This window comes from Myotis yumanensis, unplaced genomic scaffold, assembly GCF_028538775.1.
Source record: "Myotis yumanensis isolate MYYU_CA2020_CCGP unplaced genomic scaffold, mMyoYum1.0.hap1 SCAF_9, whole genome shotgun sequence".
In the NCBI taxonomy this organism is placed as follows: Eukaryota; Metazoa; Chordata; class Mammalia; order Chiroptera; family Vespertilionidae; genus Myotis; species Myotis yumanensis.
The window spans coordinates 5,933,427-5,957,353 of NW_027223760.1; the positions used below are offsets into that span (position 1 = coordinate 5,933,427).

The following is a 23,927-nucleotide window of genomic DNA, read 5'->3' on the forward strand; positions in this document are numbered from 1 at the left end:
GAATAGACTTTTCTCAAAGAGGACATACAAATGGCCAAGAGTCATATGAAAAAATGCTCAGTCTCTAATTATCAGAGAAATACAAATTAAAACCAGTATGTTATATCACTTCACACCTATCAGAATGGCTATCATAAAAAAAATGAACAAACAACAAGTGCTGGAGAGGATGTGGAGATAAGGGAACACAAGTTGGCTGCAAGTGGGAATGCAGATTGGTGTAGCCCACGGGTGGGCGAACTTTTTGACTTGAGGGCCACAATGGGTTCTTAAACTGGACTGGAGGGCTGGAACAAAAGCATGGATGGAGTGTTTGTGTGAACTAATATAAATTCAAAGTAAACATCATTACATAAAAGGGTACAGTCTTTTTTTTTTTTTATTTCAATAGTTTTATTCATTTCAAATGAGCCAGATCCGGCCCGCTGGCCATAGTTTGCCCACAGCTGGTGTAGCCACTACGGAAAGCAGTATGAAGTTTCCTAAAATAATTTAAAATGGAACTTACATTTGACTCAGTGACGCCATGATGGGAATACATCCTAAAAACCCCAAACACCAATAAGAAAATATATATGCACCCCTATGTTCAAAGCAGCATCCTATCTAATAAAAGAGTAATATGCCAATTAAGCGTCCCTCTGTCACATAGATGGCAGCACCCATAGCCACAGAATGGTGGTGCCCAGTCCTCCCAGCCCCACTGGGAGTCCTGCAGCCCCAGGCAGGAGGGCAGGTGCTGGGAGCAAACAACATCAGTGACCGCCCTCCCGGGAGTCCTGCAGCCTGGGCCTGGGGGACAGGCACTGAGAACAAGCAGCATGAGGAGAGGAGTCCCAGCGAGGAGAGGGCAACAGGATTGGAGGTGCAGCCTTGGGACCCGGTTAGGAGGCACTGGGGCTCAGGTGGGTCTGGGAGCAGAGGGCTCTGGTCGCAGGCCTGGCAGCAGGATGCACCCGCCATGCTCAAGGACATCTGTGTCCAGTAGGAGATTCTGGCTACCAAGAACATGCTGAATGCTGAAGAATGGCTCAAGAGCCGCTTCACTGTGCTGACCGAGAGCACTGCCAAGAACACTGAAGTGGTGTGTGCCGCCAATGACAAGGTGTTCGAGAGCCGCTGCCTGCTCAAGGCCAAGTCCCTGGAGATTGAAGCATGCTGGGGCATGAACGAAGTGCTGGAAAAGCAGCTATAAGAGCTGCAGGATAAACAGAATGCCAACATTAGTGCTATGCAGGACACAATCAACAAATTAGAAAATGAGTTGAGAACTACAAAAAATGAAATGGCATGATATTTAAAAGAATATCAGGACCTCCTCAATGTGAAGATGGCTTTGGATGTTGATATTGCAGCTTACAAGAAACTCTTGGAAAGTTAGGAGACCTCCCTCAGTTTCACCAGCATGAGAAGCATAGCCAGCGGCTACTCCCAGAGTTCCCAGGTCTTTGACCAATCTGCCTACCGTGGTTTACAGACCAGCTCCTACTTGATGTCCGCTCGCTCCTTCCCTTCTTAATACACCAGCCACATCCAAGAGGAGCAGATCAAGGAGGAGGAGCCCATTGAGGCTGCAAAAGGTGAGGAAGCTAAGGATGAACCCCCCTCTGAAGGAGAAGCTGAAGAGGAGGAGAAGGAGAAGGAGAAGGAGAAGGAAAAGGAAAAGGCTGAGGAAGAGGAAGGAGAGAAAGAGGAAGAAGATGACAAGGAAGAATTTGAGGATGCAAAGGAGGAAGAAGGAGGTGAAGATGAAGGATAAGATACTCAAGAAACTGAGGACAAGAAGAAAGATGAAGGTGCTGGGAGGAGCAAGCAACCAAGAAGAAAGATTGAGGTCCCCTTTCCTTAATTATTTCAGGAATAATCCACCTGAAACCAGGTCAATCCCATCACCAACCAAGCAGTTGAGTTCCTGATATTATATGAATAAAGAAGTCAATATATGTAACATTCTGAGGTGACTCAGGTTGGAAATTAAATAATGTGTTATGACTTTTCTCCTTATGCAGAGTATCTGTTTGTTTGCAGAGTCGTTTCCTGGCTTGCTGCCAGCCTGTGCATGGTCCACGCTTATGAGTTCAATATCTATGGCAATGTGAATAATTCAGATGTTTACAATAAAAACACATGAATACATGAATTCACTAATGTTAATGTTAAACTTCATGGAAAAAATAGTCCTTTCAATCTTATTGGTTAGAAATTAAAGACCTCAAATCATGTGCAATAAACCATAAATAAAGTTCCACAGAATGACAAAAAAAACAAAACAAACAAATAAAAAAACATCAGGGGCCAGGAAATGTTCAAAAAAACAAGGAAGCATTCCTAAATCAGGAAGAGAAGTCACAGGGTGTATATTATTGCTACGAATACAGTATTTCCTACTACATACAACATCTACAATGTAATTTATTAGATGCCTTCCTATCTCATGAAGTACATATTCTCATAGAGTAATACTGGTAGATATGCTGTAGTTATGGCACTATATCATATCCTATCTATACTAATAAAAAGGTAATATGCTAATTATACCATGAGACCTTCCAGATGTGATGTCTTTCCGGACAAAGCCATGGTGGTGAGGCTGAGGCAGAGGTGGTTAGGGCAATCAGGCCAGGAGGAGAGAGCAATTGGGAGTGATCAGGCTGGCAGAGGGGCAATTGGGGGCAAGCAGGCCGGCAGGGGGGAAGAAAGTTGGTTTGAGCAGAACGGCAGGCAGAGTTGTTAGGCGCTATCAAGCAGACAGGCAGGTGAGCAGTTAAGAGCCAGTGGTCCTGGATTGTGAGGGGGTTGTCCGGCTGCTGGTTGTCCGGCTGGGATTCCACTGGGCCTAAACAAGCAGTCAAACATCTGCTGAGGGGCCCCAGATTGGAGAGGATGCAGGCTGGGCTGAGACACCCCCCGGCACAGTGCATGAATTTTGTGCACAAGGCCACTAGTTATTTATAATGGCTAAGACTTGGAAACAGCCCAAGTGAGCATCACCAGATGAATGGATAAAAAAGCTGTGGAATATTTACACTACAGAATACTATGAAGCTGTGAAAAAGAAGGATTTCTTTCCAGGTCCAGCATGGATGACCCTGGAAAATAATATGCCAAGTAAAATAAGCCAAAGGTAGAAAGACAAATATCATATGATCTCACTTATTTGTAAACTCTAATGAACAAAATGAATTGACAACAATATAAGAACTGAAGCATGGAGGCACGGAACAGACTGACATACCTCGGGATTGGAATTGGGGAAACAATACAAGATAAAGAACTTGTATACTTATATGCATAGCCCTTGAACACAGGCAGTAGTGCAGTGACGTCCTGGGGTGGGTGGGTAGGGGCTCAGAGGAGGAGGGAGAAGAGGAGTAAATGGAAGATATCTGTAATACTATCAGCAATAAAAATATATTAATAGGAAAAAAAGACTTATTCCTCACAGGGCAATCCTATATTACAACCACCTGTTTCTGCTTGAAGTCCATGTAATCAACATCACATTGAATATAGCAGACATGATTGTAAACACTGTATTTTTCTGAGATATCATCACCTTCATCTAGTTCCTCAAATCAAAAATCTAGGAATCTCACTTGATTCCTCTCTTTGCCTTACTTTTCAGAAACAACCCGTCTACAAGTTCTCCTGGTTCTATCCACAAGTCTGACAACTTCTCTCCATTTTGAAGACCATCGTAAGGCCAAGCTACCAACACCATCCATGACTCAGCAGTCCTCTAACTTGCCACTTTCGTCAATTCTGTAAATTGGAATGATTTTTTTAAAATATTAATCAAATGGAAGAGAGATTTTGCAGAACCCCCCACTCTGGCTTCCACAAAATCAGTAGTTATTCCCTATCTCCCACACACTTTATGGTGAACTGGCTGCTAATCCAAGGATTGGCAAAAACATCCCTGAAGCACAGTTTCCCACATTTGATCACCAGAATCCTTAGATGAGAGAAGTAAATTTCCAGAAGCTGAGAGCACTGGCTTCAGGATGGCTAAGATTCAGGGAAACTGTAGGTACCAAGTTCGGATTATTATTTCGTTAACATCTCAATGGAAAACTCCAGCCTGTGGATATCCTGAGGGCATTAGTGGGTCATCAAGATGGGGAATAGGAAAATCTGGGAGGTGAAACAATAAGCCATCAAACCTCAGCTCCAGTGCTGATACCTTATGTTAATCTGTGTGGCAGATGGCAGATAAGGCCATGAATTATTCCCATCTCTGTACACTTGCCTCTTTGGGTTGTGGATTTGTAGCTCCTCCCACTAGGTGCTGAGTCTGTTTCTTTACTCCTTGCATCTGGGTGGGCCCTGTGACTTGCTCTGGACAATAAGGCAGTAGAAGCATGATGCAAGTAAACTCCAAAAGTGCTGATGCCCTGTGGCTTGCTGTCTCTTTCTGGTCTTCAGGAACCTGCAACAGCTTCATAAAGAGGCCAGGACCAGACTGATTGATGGTGAGGGACACAAGGCCCAGTTATCCCCATCATCCGAGCCTGCCCAAGAGCCTGCTAACTACCAGACATGTCCATGGGCAATCCAACTCAAAACTACCCAGTTGCTGGATCTTGAAAGTATCATACTCAGCAGAAATGTCTGATGAAAAAGTACAAGAAGCATATGATTGCACTCATACTTGGGATATAACATAGAAATCAATCAGCCATCAAACAAGACAAATAAACTCATAGCCTTGGATAGCATTGCTAAATGGTTAGAGCATAAGACCAAAAACCAAAGGGTCATGGGTTTAATTCTGTGTCAAGAGCACATACCTGGGCGAGGAACCAAGATGGCGGCATAGGTAAACACCGGAGATTGCTGCCTGGCACAACCACTTCAAAAATACAACTAAAAGATGGAACAGACATCATCCAGAACCACAGGAAGGCTGGCTGAGTGGAAATTCTACAACTAGAAGGAAAGAGAAAAGCATACCGAGACTCAGAGGAGGTGCGGTGCGGAAGTAAAATACAAAGGTGCAGAGGTGCGTGCGGAGAGGGCTGGTGGCTGAGGTCACAATTGTCTTTTTCAATCAGGAGGGAGTCTCAAGCTCTGAGCTCCAGTTTCGGGTGAGTCTCTGGGGACCCAGACTCATACGGGAGAAACGGGACTGTCTGGCATCGGTCAGAACTCTAGGGAAGCTTTCTCTCGGAGGCACACGCAGTGATTGTCGGGGCCTCTGAGGACAGGACTGAGAACAGCCATACTGCTCGCTCTGCCTGCCCAGTTGATCCCCTGGGGCTCCGCCCCACCCAAGCCTTGCGCAGAGGCTTTTTCATATGAAAGGCCCAGCCCTTTGTAATCTGAATATTACTTAACAAACTGCAGCTGCCCCAAGGCCCCAGGGCAACTTGCATTGTTTTACAGCTGGCTTCTGCAGGGTAGGCTCAGGCAGAGGCTAGATTAGCACCTCCTTAGATCCAAGAGCCAGTGTATCCAGTGGTCAGAGTGGGACCATCCAATTATAATGCCGCAGATCCATAAGGAACACATTCAGGTGGCAGACTCAGTGAACACCAAAGCCCCAATGAAGCAAGTCTTGCCCCATAAGGGTGTCTTCAGCACAGAAGTTCTCCCACCATAGACACAGCTGATTCTCACAGCCAATTGGCCTGAGGTCAAATCCTCCCAGTTTTACCTACAACAATCAAGGCTTAACTACAACAAACCTGTGCACAAAGCCCACAAGGGGGTGCACCAAGAGTGTCTACCTCAGGTAATTGGGGAAGCTGAGCCACCGGGCCCTATAGGACACTTAGCACAGAAAGCCACTCTATCGACATAGTGAAGCATAAAAAATGCCAAGACAAAGAAACAGGACACAAATGACAGAAATGGAGGAAAGCAAACTACTGGATATAGAATTGAAAACCACACTTTTAAGGTTTTTCAAGAACTTTCTAGAAACCGCCGATAAATGTAGTGAGATCCTCAAGAAATCTAGTGAGACCCTCGATGTTGTGATAAAGAACCAACTAGAAATTAAGCATACACTGACTGAAATAAAGAATATTATACAGACTCCCAACAGCAGACTAGAGAATTGCAAGAATCAAGTCAATGATTTGAAATATGAAGAAGCAAAAAACACCCAACCAGAAAAGCAAAATGAAAAAAGAATCCAAAAATACGAAGATAGTGTAAGGAGCCTCTGGGACAGCTTCAAGCGTACCAACATCCAAATTATAGGGGTGCCAGAAGAAGAGAGACAGCAAGATATTGAAAACCTATTTGAAGAAATAATGACAGAAAACTTCCCCTACCTGGTGAAAGAAATAGACTTACAAGTCCAGGAAGCACAGAGAACCCCAAACAAAAAAAAATCTAAAGAGGACCACACCAAGATACATCATAATTAAAATGCCAAGAGCAAAAGACAAAGAGAGAATCTTAAAAGCAGCAAGAGAAAAAAAGTCAGTTACCTACAAGGGAATACACATACGACTGTCAGCTGATTTCTCAACAGAAACTTTGCAGGCCAGAAGGGAGTGGCAAGAAATATTCAAAGTGATGAATACCAAGAACCCAGAACCAAAATTACTTTATCCAGCAAAGCTATCATTCAGAAGTGAAGGTCAGATAAAGAGCTTCACAGATAAGGAAAAGTTAAAGGAGTTCATCACCACCAAACCAGTATTATATGAAATGCTGAAAGGTACCCTTTAAGAAGAGGAAGAAGAAGAAAAAGGTAAAGATACAAATTATGAACAACAAATACACATCTATCAACAAGTGAATCTAAAAATCAAGTGAATAAAAAATCTGATGAACAGAATGAACTGGTGATTATAATAGAATCAGGTACATAGAAAGGGAATGGACTGACTATTCTTGGGGGGGAAAAGGGTGTGGGGGATGCGGAAAGAGACTGGACAAATATCGTGCAGCTATGGATGAGGACAGTGGGTGGGGAGTGAGGGCGGAGGGTGGGGTGGAAACTGGGTGGAGGGGAGTTATGGGGTGGAAAAAGAGGAACAAATGTAATAATCTGAACAATAAAGATTTAATTTAAAAAAAAAGAGAGAGCACATACCTGGGTGGGGTGTTGCATCCCCAGCCCTAGACAGGGCCCCTGCAAGAGGCAATCAATCAATGTACTCTCTCACATCCATGTTTCTCTTTCTCTCTCTCTCCCATTCTCCCTCTTTTTTCCCCTACCTCCCCCTCTATTCCCCTCTTCTCTCTTCTACTCTCTCTAAAAAATCAATTTAAGAAAATCCTTGGGTGAGAAAAAAAACTAACTAACTAACTAACTAACTGACAGACACCGACAACAGTATGGTGGTTAGTGGTGGGAAAGGGGTTGGAGAAAGGTTGAAGAGAGTAAAGGGTCAAATATATGGTGATGGAATAAGGCAAGGTTTGGGGCTATGAACATACAATGCAATATACGGATTATGTATTTTACATTTATACATGTGAAACTCATATAATATTATTAACCAATGTCACTCCAGTAAGTTTCATCTGTGAGGATGGTAGGACCATCTGCATCTTGTATTTCCCCTATTACCTGTGGACAAGCATAATACTGGACAAAGCATGGTTCTCAATAAATATTTGTTAAATAAAGAAATTGATCAAAATCTCTCTGATTCTTGCTTTCTCTTTGATCATTATGTCCAGCCTACATCTGTGGAAAGGATTATCCTTTCCTTATTCATCAATGTTTAGTGTCACAGAAACAATTACATTTTTTGTTGTTGTTAATCTTCACCTGGGAAAATGTTTTGATTGATATTTTTTAGAGAGTGTGGAAGGGAAAGGTCAAGGGAGCAGAGAAGAGAGAGAGAGAGAAAGAGAGAGAGAGAGAGAGAGAGAGAGAGAGAGAGAGAGAGAGAGAGGAGAGAGAGAATGAATGAGAGATGTGAGAGAGACACATTGATTTGTTGCCTCCTGCACAAGCCCTAACTGGAGCAGGAGATCTAATCTGCAACCCAGGCATGTGCCCTTGACCAGGAATCAAACCCACAACCCTTTGGTGCATGGGCTGACACTCAGCCACATGGGTCAGAGCTAAACAATTACGTTTTAAATATTTTTTTCTCCTTGCTGTCTAGGAACATTGGCAATGGGGAAAGCCATTTGAATAACTCTTATAGGTGCAGACTTTGACTGGGGCAAGTTGAACATGCTAGTTGTTGAAAATAGGCTCATCTGATAGGAAGCTATCAAATACAAACTTGAATCACTATTAAATAGACAGACACTCCTTTTGAAAGAAGAGTTATGTCTTAATACCTCAAGGATAGGGAGTAGAAAACAGCTTCTTATCAGCTAAGAAGAGAAATGTTTACAATTCAGCTTTGTCCACAAAGTTGATGTTGGTGATGGGTGTTCAGAGGGATAACATGCTGAGCTGTGCTTCTTACACTTTCCAGTGCTCATCTCCCACCAGATTACCTCAGAGCTAGTTCTGTCTGCTCACCCAACTCTATCCCTTAAAGCTTCCAGTTTATTTATAAATTATATGATTGGTAAGTGAAGTCATTTATTTATACAAATATACTCTGAGCAGCACTCCCTGAAAGAATTACTATTTTGTAGGGCTCAGTTTTCAAAATGGATTACAGCCTAAAATCAGCAGAGACACGAAATAGAAAGAATGAGAAATATATGCTGAAACCAATTGGATTGGCTCAATGTCAACATATGAACCAGGAAGTCTCAGTTAAATTCCTGGGCAGGGCACATACCTGGGTTATGGGCTAGATCTTCAGTAGGTGCCTGCAGGAGGCAGCCAATCAATAATTCTCTCTCACCATTGATGTTTCTATCACTTTCTCTCCCTCCCTCCCTGAAATTATACATATATATATATACCAGTGGCCTGGCGCATGAAATTCATGAGGAGGGGGGGTGTACCTCAGCCCGACCTGAACCCTCTCCAATCTGGAACCCCTCAAGTGATGTCCAACTAAAGTGGCAGTCTGACATCCCTCTCACAATCTGGAACTGCTGGCTCCTAACCACTCACCTGCCTGCCTGCCTGATTGCCCCTAACCACTCTACTTGCCAGCTTGCTTGTCCACAACTGCCCCCCCCCCCCCCGCAATGGCCTGCTCACCCCAAACTGCCCCCCTGTGCCAGCCTGATCACCCTCAACTCCCCCCCCCCCCCACCGGCCTGATCGCCCCCAACTGACCCCCACTGATGGCCTGCTCACCCCCAACTGGCCTTCCCTGCTGACCTGCTCACCCACAATGGCCCCCTGCCCACTGGCCCGATCACCCACAACTGCCCTCCCCTCCTGGCCCCTAAGTGCCTCTACCTTGGCCCTGCCACTGTGGCTTTGTCCAGAAGGTCTTCTGGAAGGTCTCCTAGTCTAATTAGCATATTTCCCTTTAATTAGTATAGCTAGAGGCTTGGTGCATGGGTGGGGTCCAGCTGGTTTTCCCTGAAGGGTGTCCCAGATCAGGGTGGTGGTTCCCTTATGGGGCAGGCATTCTGGGAAAGGGACCTGTGGTGGTTTACGAGCTGGCAATGGGGATGGTACTGGCCTGGGTGAGGGGCTGGGGCAGTTTGCAGGGCAGTCATGCCCCCATGGGTTGAGGGTCCCAACAGGGGGCCTGGCCAGCCTGGGTGAGAGTCTGAAGGCTATTTTCAGTCTGGCCACACCCTCCAGCAGGGACCCTCACCCCATGGGGGTATGGCAAGAATGGGTAAGGGGTTGGGGGCGATTTTCAGGCTGGCCACACACCCTTTAGGGTGGGGGGGTCTGCTGGGGTACCTGGCTAGCCTGGGTAAGGAGCTGATGGCTGTTTGCAGGTTGGCCACGCTCCCCAGCAGGAACTCTCACCCCATAGGGATGAGTGCAGCCTGGGTAAAGGGCTGAGGGCCTTATTCAGGCTGGCCATGCCCCCCAAAGAGGACCCTCACACCGATGGTGGCGCGGCCAGCCTGGGTGAGGGCTGAGGGTTGTTTGCAGGCCCCTCCCTCAGCACCCGACTCTGGTGACTCAAGCCTCCCAGGCCCACAGGCTCCTCCTTCAGCCTCCAGCCAGGTCAGGAGGGAAACTTGGGTTGCCCCTGGCAATTCAAGCCTCCCTGCACTCTGGCCTGCTCCATGGCTGCTACCAACAGGCCCCTCTTCAGCACCGGCCCAGGTGGGTATGAAGCTTGGCTTCCTTTGTTGCTGGGGTGACCCAAGCCTCCTGCTTGCTCTGGCTGGCTCCGCAGACTCCACCATCCTTGTCCCACTAATATGCATACTCATTCCTGATTGGCGGGTGGGCATGGCTTGTGGGCGTCATGGAGCAATGGTTAATTTGCATGTTTCTCTTTTATTAGTGTAGATATATATATAGATACAGATAGATATAGATATAGAGAAAGAGATAGAGATAGAGATAGAGATAGAGATAGAGATAGATAGAAATAGAGATGATAGAGAGTGATAGAGAGATAGATATAGATATATAGATATAGATGATATAGATATAGATATAAATATAAATATAGATGATATAGATATAGATACATTTTTAAGTCCATACTGAGAGAAAATTTTCCAGGAGTTTTAAGATATAAATTCAGGAGAGAATTTCTCTCAACACCAAACTTCACATTTCCCTGCATCTCCCCACAACATACACACAAACACCCATCTTGCTTTACCTTAAAAATCTGGGTCCTGCTCCCTTCTGTAGATGTGAAGTCAATGCTAAGCTGAGGATATTGAGGAAGAGAAGGAAGCAGGAAGTTAGGGGAGAAGCTGCACAAACTTGCTCATGTAAGAGATGGGCCCACCTTACTATCTAAAACAAATTTCTGCCTTTTGTTGACTTTTGCCCAGACTTGATGCTTGTGAATTCCATCATTTGTGCACAGCTTGGCCCCTTCCACACATACTCAGGCCAAGTAGAGCCAGTAAAAAACTGGATTGTTTTGTAGTTCCAAACAGGTAACCCAGGATTGGTCACAGTCAGGTAATGACATTGGCCTATACCAAAGTGCCCCCCCTCCAATAAGTCTCAGAGTTAACACACCTGGTTGTGAGATTTATAACATATCAGAGCATGACCCAATGAGCCCACAAGCAATACACCCAGAGAGAGATGTTGGTAGGCACCAGACCCTGATTGGGGAATTCTGCTTTATTGGGTCAGACCCCTCATAGCAGCTTGTACACTGTGGTTGATGCTTATTCTCATAGTAAGGCAGGATGAGGGTCAACTCCACCCATGTATCGGACAACATCAATCAAGACTCAACTACAATAGGATGGCTCACATATTCCACACATGGAACATTCCTGGGACACTTAGCTCCAATGATCAGGGAGACTGTGCCACTGAAACACAAAGGTATGCTGACCTAATATGTCAGGCCAGCATACCAAGATTGGATACATCACAGATCTGCCTAATACACAGACACAAATATAAAGAGGCAGGCAAACTGGGGAGACAAAGAAACAAGCTCCAAACAAAAGAACAGGAGAAATCACCTGAAAAAGAATTAAATGAAATGGAGGCAAGCCATCAAACTGATACGAAGTTCAAAACAACAGTTATAAGGATGATCAAGGAACTTAGTGAGAACTTCAACAGAGAGATCGCAAACATAAAAAAGGACATACCAGTAGAAACCATAAAGAAAAACCAGTCAGAAATGAAGAATACAATATCTATGATGAAGAATACACCAGGGTGAACTAACAGGAGATTTGGTGAAGCAAATAATCAAATCAGCAATTTAGAAGACATGATAGTGGAAATCATCAAATCAAAGCAGCAAAAAGAAAAAATAATTTTTAAAAGTGAGAACAATTTTAGGTATTTCTGGAACAATATGAAGCATAAAAACATTCCCATCATAGGGACACCAGAAGGAGAAAAGAGATTGATAACCTATTTTTAAAAATAATGACTGAAAAATTCTCTAATTTGGTGAAGAAAAAAGACACATAAGTCCAGGACTTACAGAGAGTCTCTAACAAGATGAACCCAAAATGGCCCACACCAATGTGCATCATCATTTAAATGGCAAAGCGTAGAAACAAAGAGTGGATCTTAGAAGTAGCAACAGAAACACCTCTAAGGGAGCTCCCATAACACTACCAGTTAATTTCTCAATAGAAACTTTCAAGGCCCGAAGAGATTGGTATGAATTATGCAACTCCGTGAAAAGTAAGGCCCTACAAGCATGAGTACTCTACCTAGAAAGGTTATTATTTAAAATTGAAGGAGAGATAAAAGGCTTCCCAGGCAAGAAAAAGCTCAAGGAGTTCATCACCACTAAACTAGTATTACAAGAAAAATTTAAGGAACTTCTCTAAGAAGTATCAATTTTAAAAAAAGGAACTTGGGTATAAATTTTAAAAATGTCAATAAATACATACTTATCAATAATCAATTTAAATATATGAAATGGATAAATGGATGAAAGGCTCCAATCAAAGGGCATAGAGTACCTGAATAGATGACAAAACAAGACTGATATATATGCTGTTTTCAAGACACTCCCCACAGAATGAAAGACAGACAGAGACTGAAAGTAAAGGGATGAAAAATACATTTCATGAAATGAAAATGAAAAAAGAAAAAAGCTAAAATAGCACACTTATATCAGTCAAAATACGTCTTTTAACTCTGTGCACCACCTTGGATGCTCAGTGACTCCCAGTCTCCTTCAGGTCTCGCTTTTGCTCTTCAATGTGCACTTGAACTGTGGCCAAGTAGCATCTGTGCTCTTCTCCTAGGGTGCTGTCCCCCCCACACACACCCCCCGGGGCACCTGTGCATCGTGGAAGAGATTGTTTGTGTAGAAGTTACCCTGGTTATCCCTCTCCAAGTTCTCAACCACAGCCATCAGCTTCTCCAGCTGCTCCCTCTGCTCCTCCTCTGTGGCCTGGTTGTTGAGGCAACACTGCCTCTTCCCACACTCCTGGACCAGGATCTGCAGGCTATAGTTGTTCATTTTGGCTACATACTCATCCAAGGACACGTCCTCTAAGTCCTCCTTGTGGGTGAAGAGGACCACCACGTGTCTCATGGCTCCTGTCCCAAAGGCCTCCTTCACCCGACTCACTGCCAATGTGTCCAGGGCAGTGAAGTGCCCCAGCTGTGTCACCAGCAGAAGCACATGGGGCTCTGGGGCTGAGAGCAGGTAGCAGTCCCCGATGTGCTTGTACATCTCTTGGTCCTGAGCCTTGGGTCAAAGATGGAGGGCATGTCAATCACTAGGATGTTCCTTCCATTCCAGGTTCCTGTGGCCAAGTGGCACGTCCTGTCCACGGCCTGGGCCCCCAGCCTGGACTCCAACACAGGTTGACAGAGTACGCTGTTCCCAGTGGCACTTTTTCCACAACCAGACTTGCTCACCAGGATGAGCCTCAGTGAGGAAGATGATGCAAACTGGTTATTTTCTACACTGCCTGAATAAGAAAAACTGTGTGTCTTAGTAAACTAGTGTTACTTCCGATTTTTCAATCGTGGACACTCATGATATCTCATTAAAGCTGTGAATCTCCCTCCCAGGAAACTGTCATATCTAAATACATACAAAAGTTTCCAACAACTTTAGGAGGTTCCCAGGTCATAGGAAGTCTACATAAGAAGCCCACTTTGGACCCATAATCAACAATTAGAACTGCTACATTGAGAAGGTTGCTCCAACTCCTTCATCAAGTTCAGGGAAGACAGTTTTTCTGAAAGAAAGCTGGTCCCTGTGTTTCTCCAGGGATGGTGCCTCTGCGAGTTTCATGTTAAATGAATGTGATATTAGAAGGATGCAAAGGATGAGAAATCACACATGGGAAAATATTACCACCTCTTTTCACTCACAAATGACCAGGAACACTTGTGTAGAAGTGCTCAACATATTCACCTAAACCTTGGGAGAAAAGGAAGTGTCAGCTGTGATCTTCCACCAAGGACCAGCTGAGGTCCCCGGGTCTCTGTTCTTTGGGTGGGGAATTCTCTGCTTGAGATTGAAACAACAGAAAGGTCATAGTTACTGTCAAAGGCAAAGCCTGAGAGATGACTCAGGATGGGTGGCTGAAGAGGATGGAATTTAAGACTATTAGTAGTACATGTGATGGAAAGTTCATCTACTTGGCTGATTGAATTATAGGAAGTTAACAAAAGTGGTGTTGGAGCCCTGACTGGTTTGGCTCAGTGGATAGAGTATCAGCCTGTTGACTGAAGGGTCCCGGGTTCGATTCCAGTCAAGGGAATGTACCTTGGTTGCGGGCATATCCCCGGTGTGCGGTGTGCAGGAGGTAGCTGATCAATGTTCCTCTCTAATCCATTTTTCTAACTCTCTATCCCTCTCCCTTCCTTGCTGTAAAAAATCAATAAAATATATTTTTTTTAAAAAAAAAGTGGTGTTTGAGAGGGTGACACTGAGCCAGGAGCTAAAACATTCAAGGGAACAAGAAGTCTGAGAACCCAGGGAGCTCAAAAGGATTCCAAGTTCATTGCAGTGTCCTAAAATCTATTATTTTATTTCTTCTACTCTGTGTTGGTTCTTGCTTTTCTGCAGTGTTCTGGGATGTTTTGTAGCCTGCATGATTAATAAATCTTTCTGGGAGATATTTCCATTTTCTGCTCAAACTGGACAAGGAAAGAGAAAATGTATTCACTATTCAGTTCAAAACCCTGCAACTTCTGACATGAAGTTTCATTTCCATATTTCCCACACATCATGTGGAAGGTGAACATTGTACTGAAGGGGTCGGGTGGAGGTGGGGGTAAAGGTGGTGGGGAAGGTAAAGAAGAAATGAGCACTGACTTTTTCTTCTTCAGTTTAAAACACTGGGTTTCCGTCACTGTGTTTGAGGTGAGGAAACGGTGATTCTTATAGGCTTTCTTACCTTCAGCCTTAGTTCCATATCTGCTCATTGGAAGTAATTTCATCCTCTTCCAGGATAAAAACAGGAAAAGAATAAAAAGTAAGTGTCCACATGGAGCTGGTAAGGCCCGAAGTCACCTCCAGTTAAGACCCTTAAGAATAATTCTCCATCGAGGAACCAATTCCATTGCTAATTTCCTAACTCAAATTATGCCCTCAAAAGTCTATACATAACGTTAAGGGAACCTGGTGATTTTAACACAATGCACTGTGAACACAGTGCTTGGTCCCTTTTTTCTTCTGTCTCTACTTACAGGAAAGCAGGAAGTATTTTAAAACCACTCCATGGCTTACGTCCCTCCAACTGGAAAAGGTATGAAGAGAAAAAAGCATTCTTTATGGAATAAGGAGGGAAACATTATCTTATTTTATGTTTTGGATTCATAATAGACCAACTTTCTGGAAAAAGGACTTCTCCTCATGTCAGTCCTTGAAGGACTCATGTCCCAGATCCAACCTTCCCCTGGGAAGGTGCACTGTACTTTTCATCTTGGCCACTGGACATCCATGTGACACAAAGGGTGTTGGGCACTAGAAATTCTCATTACTTCAAACAAGCCAATGTCATTTACAGCAAGGTAATTTTTTTCTCTGTTCTAGCAAGTTTGTGATTAGCCTCCTGAGCAATTGGTGGAGAGAAGGGGGTGCCGTATCCAAAGAGAAAGAATCAACACTGAGCACAAATTTAAGAAAAACTCACTTCTTGCCTCAGTGTTTAATCAAAATTTTTTCCTGGCTGGCTCTGACGTCCTTGTCTCCCAGTGATCACCATTTTGTGTCCCAGTAGATTTAAACAGAAATTGGTACAACAATTGGCATGAATTGGCATAAATGTCTCATTCAAGTGAGGCATAATATTGTGTCACTCATTTTTGTGTTAGAAAGGACAAGATGTTACATACCTAAGATGAGGTTATATTTATTTATTCAGTTTTAGGTATTAAGCAGTTGTGAAACAAGTTTTTAAGTAAACTTATTTTTTAAAAAAAAAACACAACTTGCACTAAAACCTATTCTACTCAGACAACTACAAAAAATTCAAGAGGAAAGAATACTTCCAAGCTCATTCTATGAAGCCAGCATCACCCTAATACCAAAACCAGGTAAAGACAACACAATGAAAGAGAATTACAGGCCAATATCCCTCATGAACATAGATGCCAAAATCCTCAACAAAATCTTAGCAAATCGGATCCAGCAGTACATCAGAAAGATCATACACCATGACCAAGTAGGATTTATCCCAGGGATGCAAGGATGGAGCAATATCCGTAAATCAATAAATGTGATACATCACATAAACAAATTGAAAGAAAAAAAACCACATGGTCATATCAATTGATGCAGAAAAAGCATTGGACAAAATCCAACACCCATTTTTGATAAAAACTCTCAGCAAGGTGGGAATAGAAGGATCATACCTCAACATAATAAAAGCCAAATATGACAGGCCCACACCCAACATCATACTCAATGGTCAAAAACTAACACCATTTCCCCTAAAAACAGGAACAAGACAGGGATGTCCACTCTCACCACTCCTGTTCAACATAGTACTGGAAGTATTAGCCATTGCAATTAGACAAGAAGAAGAAATAAAAGGCATCCAAATTGGAAAAGAGGAAGTAAAACTGTCCTTATTTGCAGACGACATGATATTATACATACAAAACCCTAGAGACTCCATCAAAAAACTACTAGACTTAATACATGAATTTGGCAATGTAGCAGGATACAAAATTAACCTCAAGAAATCTGAGACATTTCTATACTCGAGTAGTGAACTTTCAGAAAGAGAGATTATAAAAACAATCCCATTTACCATCGCACCAAAAAAATTAAGCTACCTAGGAATAAACTTAACTAAAGAGGTAAAAGACCTCTACTCAGAAAACTACAGGACGTTGAAAAAAGAGATAGAGGAAGACATAAACAGATGGAAGAATATACGGGGTTCATGGATTGGTAGAATCAACATCATTAAAATGTCCATACTACCCAAAGCAATCTATAAATTCAACGCACTTCCCATTAAAATACCAACGGCCTACTTCACAGATCTAGAACGAACTCTCCAAAAATTCATCTGGAATAAAAAAAGACCCCGAATAGCTGCAGCGATCCTGAGAAAGAACAAAGTAGGTGGGATCTCAATATCAGATATCAAGCTGTATTACAAAGCCACTATTCTCAAAACTGCCTGGTACTGGCACAAGAACAGACATATAGATCAATGGAATAGAATCAAGAGCCCAGAAATCAGCCCGAACCAATATGCTCAGTTAATATTTGACAAAGGAGGCAAAAACATACAATGGAGCCTAGATAGTCTCTTCAATAAATGGTGTTGGGAAAATTGGACAGATATATGCAAGGAAATGAAACTAGACCACCAACTTACACCATACACAAGAATAAACTCAAAATGAATAAAGGACTTAAATGTAACACGGGAAACCATAAAAATTCTAGAAGAATCCAAAGGCAACAAAATCTCAGATATATGCCGAAGCAATTTCTTCACTGATACAGCTCCTAGGGCACTTGAAACTAAAGAGAAAATGAACAAATAGGATTACATCAAAATAAAAAGCTTCTGCACAGCAAAAGAAACCATCAACAAAACAACAAGAAAACCCACTGCATGGGAAAACATATTTGCCAACGTCATATCTGATAAGGGCCTAATCTCCAAAATTTATAGGGAACTCATACAACTTAACAAAAAGAAGATAAACAATCCAATCAAAAAATGGGCAAAGGATCTAAATAGACACCTTTCAAAAGAGGACATTCAGAAAGCCAAGAGACATATGAAAACATGCTCAAAGTCGCTAATCACCCGAGAGATGCAAATCAAAACAACAATGAGGTACCGTCTCACACCTGTCAGAATGGCTATCATCAGCAAATCAACAAACGACAAATGCTGGAGAGGATGTGGAGAAAAAGGAACACTTGTGCACTGCTGGTGGGAATGCAGACTGGTGGAGCCACTATGGAGGACAGTATGGAGTTTCCTCAAAAAAATGGAAATGGAACTCCCATTTGACCCTGTGATCCCACTTCTAGGAATATATCCCAAGAAACCAGAAACACCAATCAGAAAGGATATATGCACCCCTATGTTCATAGCGGCACAATTCATCATAGCTAAGATCTGGAAACAGCCTAAGTGCCCATCAGTAGATGAATGGATTAGAAAACGGTGGTACATCTACACAATGGAATACTATGCTGCTGTAAAAAAGAAGGAACTCTTACCATTTGCAAAAGCATGGATGGAACTGGAGAACATTATGCTAAGTGAAATAAGCCAGTCAATGAAGGAAAAATACCACATGATCTCACTCATTCATGGATAATAAAGACCATTATAAACTTTTGAACAATAATAGATACAGAGGCAGAGCTGCCTCAAACTGATTGTCAAACTGCAGTGGGAAGGCCAGGGAGGGTTTGGGGGCAGGAGGGAGGGGGGTAAGAGATCAACCGAAGGACTTGTATGCAGGCATATAAGCATAACCAATGGACATAAGACACTGGGGGGTATGGGGAGCCAGGGGATTGTCAAGGGCGGGGAAGAAAAAAAAGGACACATATGTAATACTCTTTGTAATACTTTAAGCAATAAAAAAAAAACACACAATTTGCAATGAACAAATGTAAGTACTTTGGCATTTTTCCTGCAGATATTCTATTTGATTAAAAAGTTAACACATTACACATGAATTTCATTTATGTTTTTTTTCCTCCCTCTGCCCTTCAGAGACAACCAACATTCTGAGCTTTTTGTGTATAATCTCATGTGTGTATTTACACTTCTACATACACATGTATCTGTAGGTAATGTCTAATACCGATTTTTTATTTTAAGCTTTTACATAAATTACATTATTTGTATAAAATTGTATCCAATTATTTATTAACAAACTTTTAGGCTGTTCCAAAATATATGCTTCCTGCAAAATAATCCCCACATACTGCATATCTCTGTGCAACAATTGATGGATGGCTTTCATCTGACTAGATATTGTCAATATGACTCAAGACCACTATGCCAATTCTCATTGACACAAGCCATGTGTGAGAAGTCCCCAAATCTGCACTTGCACTTGGTGATATTCCACTGTTAATTTTTTTATCACCTTAAGGACATACATAATGATGTCTTTGTCTGTTTACATGTCCATTTTACTGACTACCATTGAATTTAAAAATGGTTTTAATAATTTGTTAGCTATTCAGGTTGCTTCTGTTATATAGAAACTAGAGGCCCGATGCACGAAATTCGTGCACTGCAGGGTGGGGTTCCCTCAGCCCAGCCTGCCCCTCTCACAGTCTGGGAGCCCTCAGTGGATGTCTGACTGATGGCCACAGTCTGGCAGCAGAGGCTCGGAGCAGGCATCATGTGTGTGTGTGTGTGTGTGTGTATGTGTGTGTGTGTGTGTGTGTCTCTTCTAGGGCCTGCCCCCAGCCGTGCCACGTAGGCTCGAAGCAGTTGCTGTGTGTGTGTGTGTGTGTGTGTGTGTGTGTGTGTGTGTGTGTCTTCTGGGGGCCTGCCCCCAGCCACACCATGGAGGCTTGGAGCAGGAACCCCTCTGTGTTGATCTCTCAGGCTCCTGGCCTCCTCTGCGTGTTGTACTCTCCCTTGAGCTATGGCCAGGATGGGGGTGCTGCTTGCAAGCCGGGCTTTCCTACTCCTGGATCGCCATGGCGACTGGGGAGCAGGCCCAGCTGGGGGCTGCCCACAGGCCGGGCTTTCCCCCTCCCAGGTGTCCATGGCAACCAGGGAGCAGGCCCAGCTTGGAGCTGCCCACAGGCCGGGCTTGCTCTCCTGCTCCCATTTCAGGCCCAGTTTGGGGCTGCCCGCAGGCCAGGCTTGCTTTCCTGCTCCAGGATCAGGCCCAGCTGGGGGCTGCCCTCAGGCCGGGCTTGCTTTCTTGCTCCCGGATCAGGTGCAGCTGGGGGCTACCTACAGGCCGCACTTTTCTACTTACCAATGGCCGGATCACCACAACAACCCAGGGCCCAGTGGCACTTTCCTGCTCTCCAATAGTCATAGGGTCCCAGCTGGGGAGGGGCTTAGCAGTGTGGGGCTTAGGCAGCACGGGGGTCTCGGCTGGGGGCTCAGGTGGCACACAGAGGTCCTGGCTGGAGGTGGGACTTATGCCCTGCTGCCCAGGGCTGCACATGGGGCCCGGATGGCAGCTTGCGCTGTCCCGCCCTGCCTGTAGTATAGGATAGAGGCCTGGTGCACAGTTGGGGGCCGGCTGGTTTGCCCTGAATGTGTCCCAGATCAGGGTGGGTGCCTGGCCAGCCTGGATGACGGGCTGATGGCTGTTTGTAGCTGGTCACACCCCCTTCAGGGTGGGGGTCCCCACTGGGGTGCCTGGCCAGTCTGGGTGAGGGCCTGAGAGCCATTTTCAGGCTGGAGGGCAACTTAAGCTCCCAGCCTCTCCTTTTTTTCTTTTCTTTTTTTATTCTGGGATTTATTTACCTTCTATAGCTGTCACTGGAGCTGAGAGCCGGCTCCAGCTCTGAGGGCTGAAAGCAGTTTTCTGGGTCTGTTTGGCTTCTATAATTGAAACTCTGTTGCCATCACTGCAGCTCTAAGCTCTGAGGCTGAAGCTGGCTGAAAGCAGGTCTCTGGAGCCTGTTTAGCTTCTATAATTGCAACATAATTGCTGAGAGTGCAGCTCAGAGCCAGGCTGCGGCAGGCTGGGAACGTTGGCTTCCTCCATCGCTGGAGCAAGCAAGCCTCCTGTTCTCTTCAGCTGCATGGCTGCAGGCCGCCATCTTGGTTGGCAGTTAATTTGCTTATCCTACTGATTAGCCAATGGGAAGGGTGTCAGAGTTATGGTCAATTTGCATGTTTCTCTTTTATTAGATAGGACTAGGGGCCCGGTGCACAAAAATTTGTGCACTGGGGAGGGGGTTCCCTCAGCCCAGCTTGCCCCCTATCACATACTGGGAGCCCTAGGGGATGTCCTGCTACCTTTTCCCTGCTCCCCTTGGGGAGTGTGCCTAAGCTACAGTCTGGCCTCCCTTTGTGGGAGTCGACCGGGCTCATCAGGGGAAGGCACCAGCCCCATCACCGCACTGTTGCAGCCACTGCCAGTCACCGCAGCCACCAAGGTGTTTTCATCAACACGGACTCCAGTCCCTTCACCATGAAAAAATGACAACTTTCTTTAGGCATTTTCAAGATATGTCTTTCATAGGATATGACATTTCTTTATTATTATTTTTTTATCCTCACCTGGGGATATGTTTCCATTTATTTTTAGAGAATGTGGAAGAGGAAGAGAAAGACAGAGAGAAACATCAAAGTGAGAGGAACACTTTGATTGGTTGCCTCCTGCATGAGCCTTGACCTGGGCCAGAGCCAGGGAGGAACCTTCAACCTAGGTACATGCCCTTGGTCAGAATTGAACCCAGAATCTGCGTTGGGCAGGCCGAGGCATTATCCACTGAGCCAAACTGGCTAGGACAGGATATGACATTTCTTAACCCTCTAGCAGCAGACCTTCATTTTTTTCTCCAGGAGTGTGGTAAAAAAACCCTAGATCACTTTTTGGACTCTTATTACCCAAGTTACTAAGAATATTACCAGTGGCATACAGGGAGCTTAACCAATCAGCAGTCAGAAAAGGTGTTTCCTCTGTAGTTCACACCAATTGGGGTTTGGCCCCTGCCCAGGCCTAACGCCTCTGGCGAGTCATTAGCCCTGGGCCAGGGCACCCTCAGCTCTAAGCCACCGTGGCCATCAAGGATCGCTGGTTGGCTGCGCCCTGGTTCGGGCCACCAGCACCATCAAGGATCACTGGCTGGCTCCTCCCCGGCCCAAGCCTAAAGCCTCTGGCCGAGGCATTAGGCCTGGGCCGGGGCACCCCCAGTTCCCCGCCGCTGCCATCAACAATTGCTGGCTGGCTCCACCCTGGTCCCCCGCCTCCGCCGCCATCAACAATCATTGCCTGGCTCCTCCCCAGCCCAAGCCTAAAGCCTCAGGCCGAGGTTTTAGGCCTGGGCCGGGGCACCCCCAGCTCCCCTCCACTGCCGCCATCTATGATCACTGGCTAGCTCCACCCCGGTTTCCCCTGCCATCACCGCCATCAACCATCGCTGGCTCAATGATCGCTGGCTGGCTCCTCCCTTACCCAGGCCTAAAGCCTCAGTCTGTGGCTTGGAGCTGACATATGCAAATTAGCCGCCATCTTGGTTGTCAGTTAATTTGCATATACTCACTGATTAGCCAATGAAAAGGGTAGCGGTCATACGCTAATTACCATGTTTCTCTTTTATTAGTGTATATGTTTGCACACTTTTCGATTAATATAGTGGGATTATTTTTGGCCCTCCTTAGGTAAACCTCAGGTGGCTTCTGGCAGCTGGAATCGGTCAGCTAAATGCTAAATAAATTCTTTTCTTCTCTTGTTTTTTAATACTGTACGTTAGATTCCTAGAAGGAGACAAACTACTGAAGGTGACACAGACCAAAATAAAATCTAAAAGAGGTTAAATTAAAATAAAAACCTACAACCAAAGAAAAGCCAAGTCCAAGATGGCTTCACAAGTGAATTCATTAAACATTTAAAGAATTACCACTAATACATTGCAGACACTCTCAAAAACCAGGAGAGGAGAAAGTACTTCATCATTTATTCCATGAGGTCAGTATTCTTCAAAGATCCTACAAAAAAAAACTACAGACCAATATCTTTTATGAATATAGACATAAAAATTCTCACCAAAATAATAGCAAATTGAATGATGCAAATTGCAAATACAAGTACATATGTGAGAAGTATGTACTGTATATATATATATATATACATATCTGGGATTTATAATAGTTTACTTATTGAATTATACCCCAATATCTGATATGTCCAAGGTCCTCAATAAATTGTCAGTCATATGTCCTCTGAGTGTCTCCAACTCCTTGGTGACTTGTTGAAATTGGTTCAAACTACCATTACACAGCACGGAAGACTTCACAGTCCTCCCCTCTGTTTCTAAGAGTTCCCCTACTATTTCCTCAGCCTCTCCTGTTTCCTCATTCCTGTGACATTGTGCACTGTTTCTACTTCAGCCTGTGACTCTGAAAGTCCCAAAAGCACCATATTTACTGTTTATTAAAAAACACCAGTATTTCTGCAGAACTATTCATATTCAGCTATTTCTTTTTTAGTTTTAGAAACCTTACTGGAAATGCTACAGAGTACAAGATTCAGCACACATACTTTCTCTCTCATTCTGATGACTCTCTTCTCTTTGCTCTTCCCTCTTTCTTCCCCTCTAATTTTTAAGATGCTTTTATTTGTGTATATGAGATTCTGTCCCTTAATGGATAAAAATCATATGTCTCTTTTAGACACTCCAGCTTTGGTTTAAAAAGCAACAAACCAAAACACCTGCTCTCCCTGCTCCCCACTTTATGTTGAAAGGCAGGAACAGTCAATTTAACAAACAGTTTACAATTTTCCACATATTGGAAATATTGGAAAATGATAGACAAATATCAAGTGTGGACCAAAAAACATTCAGGTTACTCCCTTCCCGTTTAAAGAAGACATATGTGTGGTTATATCAGGTAACCATTTGTTTTCTTGGACTATTAAAAGACTCCATTCAAATCACCTAACTGCTGGAAAAGGGCTGTCTCCTTTGGAATTTTCTCCAACTGGATTTCCCATCTGTTTGCTGGCTGCTGCCTGTTATTTCAGTTGTCTGATTGCTTTCTCTTTCTTTTTCGTTCTTGATTTTATTTCTTTGTCTCACAGTCTCAGGATGTTGGCTGAGAAAAGTGTTTTGTGCTGTGCTTCCTGTTTTGCAGCTTTTGGGCTCTTCGTCCTTTGTTTTCTAGGTGACTGGGTTTGACATTGGCTTGTACTTTGCTCTTATGGTTTCACACTCTGGGTGGCTTCTGGTTCAGCTTGAGACCAGGCACCTGTTTGTTGCTCAGAGCTGGACTTCTAAAGGTCGTTCCAATATGGGTTCCTCGCTGGGCACTTCACTAACAACTGCTGGATAAGTGACCGCGTCCATTGG

At 44.1% G+C, this 23,927-nt stretch overlaps 2 pseudogenes; one reads left to right on the forward strand and one right to left on the reverse strand.

Annotated features, from left to right (window-relative positions):
• Window positions 1-961: 961 nt before the first annotated feature.
• LOC139016701 (neurofilament light polypeptide pseudogene) lies at window positions 962-1,833 on the forward strand (annotated as a pseudogene).
• Window positions 1,834-12,567: 10,734 nt separating this feature from the next.
• LOC139016702 (GTPase IMAP family member 5-like) lies at window positions 12,568-14,878 on the reverse strand (annotated as a pseudogene).
• Between the last annotated feature and the right edge of the window lie 9,049 nt (window positions 14,879-23,927).